Source organism: Mus musculus, chromosome 7 (genome assembly GCF_000001635.26).
Source record: "Mus musculus strain C57BL/6J chromosome 7, GRCm38.p6 C57BL/6J".
NCBI lineage: Eukaryota > Metazoa > Chordata > Mammalia > Rodentia > Muridae > Mus > Mus musculus.
The window spans coordinates 125,397,448-125,411,255 of record NC_000073.6 but is presented as its reverse complement, the minus strand read 5'-3'; the positions used below and the strand labels follow the sequence as shown (position 1 = coordinate 125,411,255).

The window sequence follows — 13,808 nt, the reverse complement described above, 5'->3', positions numbered from 1 at the left end:
AACTTGTTAACACTCCTCACCACCCTGCATATTCTCTAAGCTGCATGGAAGATTCTCCAGGCAGGTGCCATGGTATTTAGGGTTTTTGGTATAGGGGGTGCTCTCTGGATCAAGATCTGAGGATCCAGTCTCCTGCAGATTGAAAAGAGAAGGGAAAAGAAGAGGTGTCTTGGTGGGCTGGAGAGATGGCTCAGGGATTAAGAGCACTGATTGCTCTTCCAGGGGTACTGTGTTTAATTCCCAACAACCATATGGTGGCTCATAACCATCTGTAATAGGATCTGATGCCCTCTTCTGGTGTGTGTGTGAAGTCTCTGTGAAGACAGCTACAGTGTACTCATCATATATATAAAATAAATAAATAAAATCTTTGAAGAAGGAGGAGAAGGAGGAAGAGAAGGAGGAGGAGGAGGAGGAGGAGGAGGAGGAGGAGGAGGAGGAGGAGGAGGAGGAGGAGGAGGAGGAGGAGGAGGAGGAGGAGGAGGAGGAGGAGGTGTCTATACCAGACATGGTGGGTTTGCAGCTTGATGAGTGTGGAACAAACCTAAACATGAACAAGAAATAAAGGAGTAGAGAGATAGTTGTGCCTTCTGCTGGTGAAGAGAGAGGAGTACTTCAGTTGGTTCCCCAACCAAGGAAGAGGAATTTTATTTGGTGAGCTTGTTCGCATTCTCATTGGAAAGCACTTTGGGGATGGGCACATTTCTGAGCATGCTCAGTATAAGGTCATAGTTTGACTAATTCAAGTCACTGGGGAGTAAGTTTGAAAGATTGAAATGTCTGCAGGAGTGCTAGGAGGCATACCTGGCCTGCTACAAAGATGGGAGACAGGGGCTTCAGGTATGCTCAGTTTTCTACCAAAAAGCTTTAGCCTGTAACAAGAGGCTTCTTGAAGGTACTAAGCTCAGGAGGTCCCCTCTAAGGGTGCCTGCCTGGCTTAGAGGCTCACAGGTCTGGGCTGTGGTGAGCTACAGAAGGCAGAGTCTGCACTTGTGTTCTTGGGGTTCAAACACTGGATTTAGGTCTCTTAGTCTGTTTTATTTTTTATTTTATTGCTAATAGCAATACCTTAGGCTGGAAAAGTTTCAAAGAAAAGAGTTCACTTAGCTCACAGTTCGGGGGGCTCATGAGGTGCACATGTTGCTGGTCTCCTGTTCCTTTTCAGACAGGGTATCACTACAGCTCTGTGTGTAGACCAGGCTGGCCTCAAACTCACAGAGATCCACCTGTTCCTGCCTCCCAAGTGCTGGGATTAAAGGTGTGCGCTACCATGCCTGGCTGTTGCTGGCCTTCTTATCTCGAGTTGTCTAGTTCAGGGAAACAAGTAGCTAGAGGAGAGTACCATCTTCTCTTCCCTCCCCTCCCCTCCCCTCTGCTGACAGGCTCCTATATGTAGCCCAGGCTGGCCCCAAACTGTCGGTCCTCCTGCCTCCCCTCCCAAGTTCTGGGGGTGCAAGTATGTTAGATTGCCTGGCTGTCTTAGCTTTTTAAAGTTTCTAGAGCAGGAGACAAATTGAGGACTGCCCCCAGTGGCCTCCAATAGCATCAGGGAAGTCACACCTTAGTCTTGCCCAGTAGGAACTAGCTCATTTGCATGCATCAGAAACAATTTTTGTTAATTTAATTAATCACAGTTTACATGCTAATAATCCTTGAAATATTTTATGGGCAAATAATAGATATTCCCTGCTGTGTGTGTGTGTGTGTGTGTGTGTGTGTGTGTGTGTGTATGTGTGTGTGTGTGGTGGGGGGATGGATTGCTGGATTCAGATTTTACTTTTAATTTATTTCCTATTGAGTGATTAGGGAGATATCTACAGCCTTGATAGGAAGTAAGATCTGATATTCTCTGCTTGGATGGGATCCTCAGGGGGCATTTCATGTCAGGTGGGGCAGCAGGAGGGTTGGCACGTGGTCACCTTCATTTTGAGGCCTCCAAGGTAAAAGCATTGTGAGGATAATTCTAATATAGTTTTTACCACCGCCACCATCACCACCGCTGATGCTGCCACCTCCACCACCTCCACCACCTCCACCACCTCCACCACCACCATCACCATCATCTCTGCTATCTCCACCAGCATCACTACTACCACTTCCACCATCGTGATAGCCACAATCACCACCACTACCACTGCCATTCTCTTTACCAAGCCAGTTTTACTACTACAACTCCATGGCCATTCACTGTTAACACCTCTGCCATGACCACATCTATGACATCCATGACCACCATCATCCCATCTGCAGCAGCAGCACCAACACCATCATCACCATCACCATCACCACCTGCCATTCCCATGATCACATCCCCTGCTCTCGTGGCCACCATTTTCATCAACCCTCCCCCATCTCATGTCAACATCATGCCTTATGTTCATCGTTTCCATCTTCTTTGGGTTAAATCCTGAAAATTTTTATTTGGTTTGCTGTAAAATGGCCCTCTGTATTTCTGTCAATGATGGAGTGTCTTTTTTTCTTCTTCTTCTTTTTCTCCCCCTCTTCTTCCTCCTCCTTTTCTTCCTCTTCCTCCTCTTGTTCCTCCTCCTTCTCTTTCTTTCTTTAGAGCCTGCAGATATTACACACATGCCACTTCCAGAGCCAAAGCATGAGAAAAATTACGTTTACAATGAAGGACAAGAGAAGTTCATAAAGAGCTATACGACTGAACCAAATCAGACACAAAGTAAATAAAAGTGGGAAAATTCAAACTAGTGTTATTTCTTTAATGTGATAGATGATGTTGTCCTGTGGAGGGAAACCACCACTTAGCCAGAATGAATTACTGCCCTGGCATAGCTGGCCTGGCTCAACTGTGTGCATTGGCTGGGCTGGGGACTCTACTTGGTCTTTTCTTTAAGAAACCCACAAGTCAGCGAGCCTTTATCTGTCCTAAGTGTACCAGTTAGAACTCAGGTGCATCTCTTCAGCCTTCCTCTTGCCTCAGGACAACGATAACATTGCAAGACCCCAGAGTGACTGTGAGCACCAACATCTTGAAGCCTCCATGATGGTGTCCCTAGCAACAGCTTAGAATAGGGTAAGGTGTCGTGAACACCTGGACTCAACAGATTCCTGCTAACAGCTCAGAATCCCTCCATCTAGATGGAGGGGTCTCAGGATCCTCTATAATAGCTTCAGACACTGGTCCTCAAGATCACTCCCTATGTCAGACTGGCTGCCTTGTCTCTGGCCCTTTCCTGTTCCTCTCTGGAGCTTTAATGGGTGCCTTAGAAGTGATTGTGGGGTACCTCATCTCCTGGCTCTCTGTATATTGTTCCTTCCAGCCCTGGTCCACACAGGAAGCTGCTTCTGGGACCTGGGCCCTCCATACCTCGGTGAAGGCTTCTCTGGTGTTTCAGGGAGTCTGACTCTGCCTTGTTAGGGCAGGGTCTCCCCTCCCCTGGCCACTCTCCCTATGAGTCATCTTTGCAGGACTCCACAGAGGGGGCAGCGGAGGAGCTAGTGTGTTTTATAAAGACCTTCCATTTCCTCTGCCCTTTCCCCCTCCTCTCTCCTCCTCCCTTTCTCTGTTAGTTCTAGTCTCTCTCCCCCAACCCCCATGTCAGGCATCACCCACCAGGTTTTGTTGTTGTTGTTGTTGTTTTGTTGTTGTTGTTGGTTCAGAATGTCTCACTGGCCTGGAACTCACCAGCACTGACATGGCAAGTATCTGTCACTACGTCCAGCCCTGGGGCTCGAACTCAGGTCCATATGCTTACACCGCAAGTACTTGGCCAACGACTCCTTCTCCCCAGAACTGTCACCACACTTTTAGCCTAGCCATCTCTTGGATGAACCCAAGTGTTTACAGCCCTTTGAGATCCCTGGAGCCTTTTTCCTGGGAACTGAAGGGTAGGCTCAGGGATGTCTCAGGAGAGTAGGGACTTGCCAGCCTGCTGCTCAGGGAGTCCCCTTGTGGAGAATGACAGTATTTCTCTGTATGCTGAGTCCATCTAGAGAATCCAGCTGTATCTGTGACCCAGGGAAAGGCTTTACAGTTTTGTGACTTGATTCACGTTGTTAAAATGGAGGAAGAACATTGAGGCTTCTCAGGACTGTGGGGACGATTAAATGAGTCCTCGCATCGTCAAGCACTGAGCATTGTACTGGGGTAGAATAAACAGTCACGTCCCTGCCATTTCTTCTGTCTAGAAGACTAATGGGGGCTTTTATCATGGAAGTCCTAGGTGGAGAGAAAGATGTCTGCGTTCTGGCTCTTGTTTTACTATGACATGACTTTGGCCAAGTATTTGTCCATTTTCTGTCCCCATAACAAAATAACAGAGCGGGGAGGCTTTACAAAGAAAAGAGGTTTGCTTAGGTCATAAGTTTGGAGGCTGAAAGTCCAAACAAATGGCCTGATCTATTTGTTTGGTGAGGGTCTCCTGAGTACCTCACAGAGTGGCAGAGAGGTGACTTCCCTTTGTTGTGTCCCACACTCACAAGAACTAATAGGGATCACTTGTCATAATCACTTAGATCATCCCCAGGCCAGTATAAGAGGGATCTCGCTGGAGGAGGGTGTTAATGAAAACGGCTAAGCAGGCCAGCAGATGATGTCTGTTAGCTGTCTGTTGGCATTACGGCAAAATGCCTGAGGAAAACCACTTCAAGAAGAAAGATTTCTTTGGATTCATGGTTTTAGAAGTTGGAATCTTTGGCTGACAGGCGCCACTGCTTTTAGGTCCATGGTGAGGCAGAGGCATTGTGGTGGAAGGGTATGTAGAAGAAGGGTGCTTACCTCATAGCTGTCCAGAAGCACACCAAGAGAGACTGACGACAGGGTCTACCTGTCTGGGACACACTCCAGCCATCGATTCTATCCAACTAGGCTCCACCTCTGTTTGGACTCTGGTGAAGGTCCCCTGTCTACATCACAGCAGGGCAGAGAAACAGGAAGGGAGATAGTCCTGTGTATAAGACATCAGGTCTGCTAGGTGGCTGTCTTCACTTTATAATGTAAATCAGATCTACTCATATGTAAACCTATGCTGCCCTCACAAGAATTAACGTGTGTGTGTGTGTGTGTGTGTGTGTGTGTGTGTGTGTGTGTGTGTGTGTGATAATGACGCCATCGTGGGCCCATCAAGGACTGTCACCACTGATGAGTTAGAACTTTTGACTTTTGAAAACCCCCACTTCTGATGGTGCATTGGCTTTCAGGATCTATCCTGTCAGAATTACAGTAACCTCCAATCACTTGTCACTTCTCCCTGCCTGTCACAGGACAGGGACGCCATTCCATCCAGGATGCAGCTCTGCTTGCCTCCAGGCAGGGCGCCAGCATCAGGTAGAAGATTTTTCAGAGCATTGGGGGAAACAGCATGTTCCCAGTTTCTATTTTTACTTCCTTCCTGTCTGCTGCATTTTTACTTTTATTTAGGGATGTGTTCAATGCTGTAATTACTTTCTGAATTGGTAACATCCCTGTCTGGGGCATGTAGCTTCCCGCCTTGGTTGGGCCCAGCACTGTAAACAACCGTGGTGCTTTGGTTGGGAGGTTCCCTTTGAAATCTTGCCTGAAACAGATAAAAGGCAAATTAGATACTGGAAAATAACTTTCAATTACATTTGAATTTGTGGAGAATTTCATCTTACATCTGTGTTAGGGACAAATGAGTTTGCCAAGCACAGTGTATTTGGAGCCAGTGCCAGGGACGACGGTGATGTTGGGAAGCAGTCGGGTACCAGGAGAAGATAAGATCTACCCAAGGGGAGTGAAATGGGGTGGGTGGGGGCACAGAGGGCTTCATACGGGATGATCATGAAAATGAACTGGGGAGTGGAGAGGGGTAAGTCCCCAGAGACCTTGGGTGGATCTGTTGGGTCTTCCAGAGACACGACCCCTTCAGAGGGAAGCCACGAGGTCAGTTACCGAGGTTCAGCTAGTGGTGAGGGGGCTTGGCAGGGTCCTCTCCATCCCACGAACAGGGAGATGCTATGGTTTCCAGTTCTGGTGACAGGGACCTGGATACAGGTGTTGGTGCTGTTACTTCCAATGGATTGACAGGTGACATAAGATAAGGGCATTTTGCTCTCCTCGCTCTCCTCGCTCTCCTCGCTCTCCTCCTGTTGCAGGGAGGACTGCTTTCTAGCCAGGGAGGACTGTTGCCCAGCTGAGCAGGCAGAGAGGAGGATGGGAACAGTACTCACTAGTCACATGACTAGATGCCATGGCAAACATTCCATAAAAACAATGTAAGAAGGCATATTTCGGGTCACAGTTTTGGGGTATGGTCTATCATGGTGGGGAAGTCCTGATGTCGGGAGTGTAAGGTGGCTGATGACATTGTATCTGAAGTCAGGAAGTCAGCAAGGAGGGAGAGAGAGAGAGAGAGAGAGAGAGAGAGAGAGAGAGAGAGAGAGAGACAGAGAGACAGAGAGACAGAGAGACAGAGAGACAGAGAGACAGAGAGAATGAATGAATGCTGGTACTCTACTTTTCATTCAGCCAAGATCCAAGACCGTTGGATATCACAACCCTTATTCAGGGCATGTCCCCTTCTCACCTCTGTTAATCTAGATAATTTCTGGCAGTCATTTCAGAGACAGGTTTCCATGGTGATTTTAATTCCATCTATCTATCTATCTATCTATCTATCTATCTATCTATCTATCCATCCATCCATCTATGGTTTTTCAAAACAGGGTTTCTCTGTGTAGCTTTGGATGTCCTGGAACTTGCTCTGTAGACCAGGCTGGCCTTGAACTCACAAAGATCCTCCCGCCTCTGCCTCCCAAGTGCTGGGATTAAGGCCACGCACTGCCACCGGCTGGCTCCTATGGTGATTTTAAATCCTGTCAAGTTGATAAGATTAACTGTCATGAGGGGCCAGTCAGTTGTGGGTCTCCCACCCGGCCCCAAGTTTGCTTCCACAGGGACGTGGGCTTGACTTGGAAAAACTACAAGGTTTGGGGGTAAAGTGGGTTCCATGTCTGATTAATGTACTAGTCTAGACATTGTTTTTAGGATTGAGAAACAAAAACTTACTGAGCTCCAGTGTTCCAAATGCTGGCTGTGCCGTCCAATAGCAGAGGTGACATTGCTAATAGCAGAGGTGATATTACTAATAGCAGAGGTGACATTACTAATAGCAGAGGTGACATCATTGCTAATGGGCAGAAAAGCCACAGCAACCCGAGAGAGGACGTGGTGAAGACTGAAGTGGAGCCACCCTGACATCTGAACCACCTCCTTCCACTTGGTTACTGCACCTGCCAGCCTGAGGCTCCGTGGCTTATAGCTGTGATAGCCCAGTACCCAAGGCCACCACCAGGTAAGCAAAGAGACAAAGCGTCTGTCGAAGTTTGAAATGGCCCCCAGGTGCTCACAGAGTAGCACTACTAGGAGGTGTGGCCTTGGTGGAGTTGGTGTAGTCTTGCTGGAGGAAGTGTGTCACTGGGGATGGCCTTTGACATCTCAGATGCTCAAGCTAGGACGAGTGTAGTAGTCTTTCTGCTGCCTGCAGATCCAGATGTAGAACTCTCGGCTCCTTCTCCAGCACCATGTCTGCCTGTGTGCCACCCTGTTTCCCGCCATGATGATAATGGACTAAACCTCTGAATCTGTAAGCCAGCCCCAGTTAAATGTTTTCCTTTATAAGAGTTGTTGAGGTCATGGTGTCTCTCCATAGCAGTAAAATTCTAACTGACAGCTTTCAAATGTTCTGATGTTCCTTCCTGGCATAAGCTAGCTGTCCACTGTAGTGCTCTTCCAGGAGTGAACTCATTATTTCTTAAGTGTTGGTAGACCCCAAGCCGCCTCTCAGGTTGCTGCTCCAAGAGGACTGTGCAGAGGACAGAGAGGCAGGCTCGAGGGTGGCAGCTGCTTTGGGGATGTAGAGGTAAGAACTGTCTTTTCCACTTTCTAAACGAGGCTTTGGGGAAAGCCTGGTCTCTCTCTGTTTCTATGTCATTTTCAAGCATAGTTGTCACCATGGGCTGTAGTTTCCGGGAGAAGGAAGGATTTGCTGGGACAGCTGGGATCTGTTCCTGCACCCCTAGAGCAGGGTGTCCTGCAGCATTTTAGTTCAAGGAGTCCTGCGGCACCCAAAACCTGGGGCCCCTCAGCCATGTGAGTGAGGTGACAAACCCCTTGCTTGTACAAACCCCTGAAACCCTGGGGCCATGAATTCCAGCCTTTAGTGGTCTGCTGCTTCCTATCTGTATAACCTCTGATTTATGTGACTCATGTCAAGCCATGGAAGTTACCCCAGGGTGCCATTCAATGGTCTTGGATCTGGACTGAATGAAAAGGAGCACACCAGTGTTTTCTCTCTCTCTCCCTCTCTCCCTCTCTCCCTCTCTCCCTCTCTCCCTCTCTCCCTCTCTCCCTCTCTCCCTCTCTCCCTCTCTCCCTCTCTCCCTCTCTCCCTCTCTCTCTCTCCCTCCCTCTCCCTCCCTCTCCCTCCCTCTCCCTCCCTCTCCCTCCCCTCCCTCCTTGCTGACTTCCTGACTTCAGATACAATGTCATCAGCCACCTCACACTCCTGACATCAGGACTTCGCCACCATGATAGACCACACCCCAGAACTGTGACCCAAAATATGCCTTCTTACGTTGTTTTTATGAAATGTTTGCCATGGTATCTAGTCAGGTGACTAGAATGTTTGCCATGGTATCTAGTCAGGTGAGTACTACTCTTATCCTCCACTCTGAATGCTCAGCTGGGAACTAGTCCTCCCTGGCTAGGAAGCAGTCCTCCCTGTTACAGGAGGAGAGTGAGGAGAGCAAAATGCCCTGATGTCACCTGTTGTCCCACTGGAAGTAACAGCACCAACAACTGTACTCAGGTCCCTGTCACCAGAACTAAAAACCATACCAGGATTGGAATGAATGATGGGAGACCCTAGATCCACACACCGAGAAGATGGGGGCCTGACATAATACTGCTCTCACATCATACACTTCATTCTCTCAAGGTTCCCTGGCAGATATGTGTTTGTCTGGTTCATACTGGGGCAGAGAGGAGAAGCCAGAACTCTCAGCATGTGTCACACAGTGTCTGAGATTAGTTGATACAGAGGATGCTCTGTCCTTGGGTCCCAGGAGTCTACCACTAGGGTGGTACAGAAAAGCACACCGACCAAGAAAATCCCAGGGGCAAAATGCTGGTGTGTTGGTTGTGGCTCTATTCAGTCATCTTTGCCCCAGAACCCAGGCTTTCTCTGAGTGTCTCTGGAGGAAAGGAGGAAGCTATGGGAGCAATGTGCTTACCCTAGAAACTTGGTTGAGGCAGGTCATACTGGGTGCCAATCAGGTGGGAGTGTGTGCCCACCCAACTCCAGAGGTGGTCAGCAAATGGTTTTCAGGCTCAATGGTGTCTTCCGTCTTTCCTAATGGATAAAAAGAGCATTTTGTTTTTATTGAATAAATTTGAAGAACAGTTTCACTCACCACTCACAGAAGATAAGTATGAAAATAAGCGAATGACGTTATAGAGCAAGCCCCTCACGGGTGACAGGAGAGTGGGAACATGCTGGCAAACTGGCTAGGGTCACCAGAGCTAGGCGGGCACTGCTGTGAAAGTCACAGCGCTTTAGACAGCAAGCCTGGGAGAGCACCCAGGATACTCTCTGCCTGCCCATATGAACATGGGTATATCTGCATATCTGGGCTGTTCCTTCATCTAGCCCATAGCAATTGCAGAACTAACCCTAGGTGCTTGAGGTATTGGTGTGCTTCTTAAAGGAGCAGATGTGTATGTGGCCCTAAAAAGAGGCAGGTGACTGATTCCATTAATAGAACAAATTTGCTGAGCCTTATGTCAGCCACTGTTCTAAATTCCTCAAAAATGCTAAGCCAGGGTGAGGGAGATGGCTCAGCTGATAGAAGTGCTTGCAATACAAGCACAAGGAGTTTGGATTCACAGTACTTATATAAGAAGTGGGGGTTGGGATTTGAACCTATAACTCTGGGGAAGTGGAGAAGGGTGCATCTCTGGGGCTTGCTGGCTGGCCAGTGTGGTCAAACCATCAAGCACCAGGTTCAAGGAGGGACTGTGTCTCAAGAATAGCACTTGGCGTTGATCTAATTCTGGTCCTAATATGTGGGGAGTGGGAAGGAGACACAGAGAGGAAGGGTGGGTGAGTCTGACTGCTTTACCAGCCCAGGACCATGTACAGCCACAATGTGACCTGAGGTAGGCAGTCTTTATCCTAGATAACCAGTCCTCCTGTCTCCTGTTCAGCCTCATCGATCTCCTCTTCATAATAAGAGCCCCTAGACACAAGAGACTCCAACACAGAACAAACCAGCCAGCTAACCAACTAGCCAACTCCCAAAAGACAGAAACCAATGAGAGTACCTAAAAAAAACAATTGGAAAAAACCAACCAAACAAACAACCCTAGGGAATGAACTCCTTGGGACTGGTCTCGACAGACTTCTCAGATGCGATCATAAAGCACAGACAAGAAGATAAAACCAAGAAACATGCGAAACCATGCTCAGCTAGCCAGCTTCTTCCCACCACAAAGTCAGAAGAGCAGAAAGGCAGTGCAGGAAAAGGGAGAAAAACTGCGAAACCACACATCTGACAAGGGGTTAGTAAAGTAGAAGCTGAAGAGTTCTTTAGAAAGTCAGCTAGATGATGTTTTGCTGGGGCAAACACATAAAGGAGCGTTTCCCTGAAGTGGGCACGGGTGAAAGACTAAGGCAGACTCCTGAAGGAACATTTAGCTGGATCGGACACAAGTAAAAAGATGTTCTGCTCAAACAAGCACAAGCACCAACATATGAATAAATGAAGGCAATAAACATTTAAGGTATATCAATGACCAGGCAAAATTCCTCAGTACCGTTGACTATCAGAGAGTGTGCCAATCACAGCTTCTGGGGGCTGTCACCTTACAGCTGCCAGGATGGATTTTATCAAATAGCCAGGGTGACAGACAATGGACAAGAGCGTAGAGAAAACAGGATTGCACACTCATGGCTGCATGGAAGCCGGGAGTGACACCATGCAAGGCAGTGTTCAGGGTCCCCAGTTGGTCAGGAACAGCCACCGTCTGGGATTCATTTTGGCTTTTTCCTCTTGAGAGAGTCTCTCAGAGGAGGCCAAGGCGGCCTTAAGCTTGTGATCCTCCCAGTGTGGCCTCCCTTATTCCCAAGGACCAGGATGCAGAAACAGGATGAGTACACGGATGGATAAAAAAGAGAATGGGATATCCGTGCTCCACACACTCATGTCACGGTCCACACACACATAAATCCGTGCACGATGAAAAATGGTTCTTCCAGGTTCTTCCAGGGAACCCAGGGACTCATGCATGTTGGGTATGTGTGCTACCACAGAGCCATACTGAGCTCTCCATTTTTCTGAGCATTGTTCAAATTGGTCTTGAACTCCTCGGTGCAAGGGTTTCCTCTTGTCTCCGCCCCCTGAGTAGCTCACTGACCCTGGCTCACAGTGAGTATTATTCAGCATAAAGAGAAGGAAGTCTTCGTGTCTATGTCAACATGGATGCAGATGGAGGAAACAAGCCAGAGACAGAAAGACCAGCTTTGTACAATATTAAATATTTAAAAATGATCTCTCTGTCTCTGTCTCTGTCTCTGTCTCTCTCTCTGTCTCTGTCTGTCTCTCTCTCTGTCTGTCTGTGTGTGTAGGCAAGAGGACAGCTTGCAGGAGTCAGCGTTCTTGTTCCATAATATTGGTCACAGGGATCGAACTCAGGTCATGCAGCTTGATGGCAAGTGCCTTTATCCACTGAGCCATCTTGCCTGCCCTGAGTCCTTACTCTTGTGTGGGATCTAGATGAAGACTTAGGTGGAAGTGGGTGAGGGAGGGTGACACGAGGGGGTGGAATGTTGGTCCTAAGATGAGTGGGTCTGGAGCTCTCGGACAGCATGGTTGGACTGGGTGCATTCAGCTGACTGGTAATCATTATACAATAGGTAGGTGTATTGAGTCAAGACAGTGTACTTGGACTACATCATCTCTCTGTCAGTTGAAACAATGTTCCTAGACTTTAATTGTTCACACTGCCTTCACACAGTTCATCTTGCATACTTAGGCACCATCTCCACCATTGTTAAGACTCTTTTCAAAACAGGTGATGCAATGCAAATGTGTGGCAAATGTGTGGTAGCATGCACTTCAGTCCCAGCACTCTGGAGGGCTACAGATCCAGTTCCATCCAGCCCAGGCTACACAGTGAGACTGAGTCCTACCTGTCCCCAAAACAAATCAGCAATAACAACAGCCCCCAACAATAGCAACAACAACAAAGAAAGCTTGACTCTGCCTTCCTACTGCCTTTCCTCCTAGTAGGAGGGAATCAAGAAAATGGATGTGGGCGGAGGAGGTGGCTCTGTAAAGCAGCTGCCTTGCTGGCACGAGTTTGTTCCTCTGACTCCACATAAAATCCAGAGACAGGCGGCTGTCTGAGGCGCCCAGCCAGTGTCCTTGTGAGCTCCAGACCAGTGAGAGTCCCTGTGTGAAAGGAAGTGGGTGGTGTTCCTGAGGTTTTCATCCAAGGCTGTCACCGCCACACACACATGAACCCATATAGACCACACGCATGTGTATCCACACAGACACCCACACATGTACCCACACAGACACCCACACATGTACCCACACAGACCGCACATGTACACACACAGACCACACAATATGTACCCACACAGACCACACTCACACATACTCCCCATGTACCCACACAGACCACACACACATGTACACACACACATGTACCCCCACAGACCACACACACATGTACACACACAGATACCCACACATGTATCCACACAGATACAAACACACACAGACACACACAGACACACACACAGACAGACACACACACACACGTACACACACAAACACACACACGTACACATGCACGTACAGACACACATAAAAAAGAAGAAAACCCAGTAAGACACATTCTGTCCTGAAAGCTGGAGTCTGAGGCAGCTCTGGCATGGATCCAGATCAGTGATGTTAGCGTGAGAGAAACGCTAAGGCCTGTGACCGCTAAGCAGATACTTTCTCATCCTTGCAAGGCCTTGGAGACAAGTGATCTGTGAACAGTTTGCTCATTTTGCAATTAATATTTTTCACTTACCTACCTATGTTCACTGCAAACTATCTGCAAATACCATCTGAAATCATCCTGCGCTCCATTATGAGCCGGGCCTGTGGTAGGAAAACATCGGTGCTTTCCAAATGGCCAGGCACGTCTCCATCCCTCCCAGCTTCTCGGTGACTGTGGGACTAGGTCCTGACCATGGCTGTGAGTAGGTGGGGCATGTGGCACTTAACTGCTGGCGCACCTGATCCTCTTGTGTGAAGGTCACATAATCCAGATAGCAGCCCACAGTGACGTCCTAATTTGTCACAAGTGAGAAATAGGCTGACTGTGTCAGGGTGCAGCGGTTCATTTGTTACAGCAGCAGAGCTCAGGGGACTCTGACTGTTATGTTGGGCCACTGTGGGAAACAGAGGCTCCCTAACTTATGGTGGCCAGGTTTACCATCTTTTGACTTCATCATGGTGCCAAAGTGATTCTTTGCTCAATAGAAACCATGACGTCTGATTTGGGATTGTGATCTTTGTCCACATTGGAGAGGTGTGGTGGGATGCTCTTACATGCCTGGCATCTGCAGTGAACCAGGACTGGTGGCTGAGCTCAGGATCCTCACTGGTACTCTTTGCACACTGAACCATGCATTCTCACACCCTTTAAGACTAGAAAATGCCTGTGTGTGTGTGTGTGTGTGTGTGTGTGTGTGTGTATGTGTGTATGACCACACAGCATTTTTTTTTCTAGAGCAGACTTTTTTTTTTTTTTTTTTTTTTTT

At 48.1% G+C, this 13,808-nt stretch overlaps 1 long non-coding RNA gene across 3 annotated transcripts; it reads right to left on the bottom strand.

Moving 5' to 3' along the window:
- Positions 1-5,441: 5,441 nt before the first annotated feature.
- Gm30560 lies at positions 5,442-13,275 on the bottom strand. 3 transcript variants are annotated; one of them, XR_001778357.1, is made up of 3 exons: positions 13,073-13,275; positions 9,220-9,338; positions 5,442-5,522 (listed from the first exon to the last, which is right to left on the bottom strand). It is a non-coding gene; the product is annotated as a predicted gene, 30560 (long non-coding RNA). The 3 variants fall into 3 exon arrangements; XR_869933.1 differs by lacking the exon at positions 5,442-5,522 and adding an exon at positions 5,692-5,970; XR_378482.2 differs by lacking the exon at positions 5,442-5,522 and adding an exon at positions 5,692-5,970 and having other exon boundaries at positions 13,077-13,275.
- Positions 13,276-13,808: the final 533 nt, after the last annotated feature.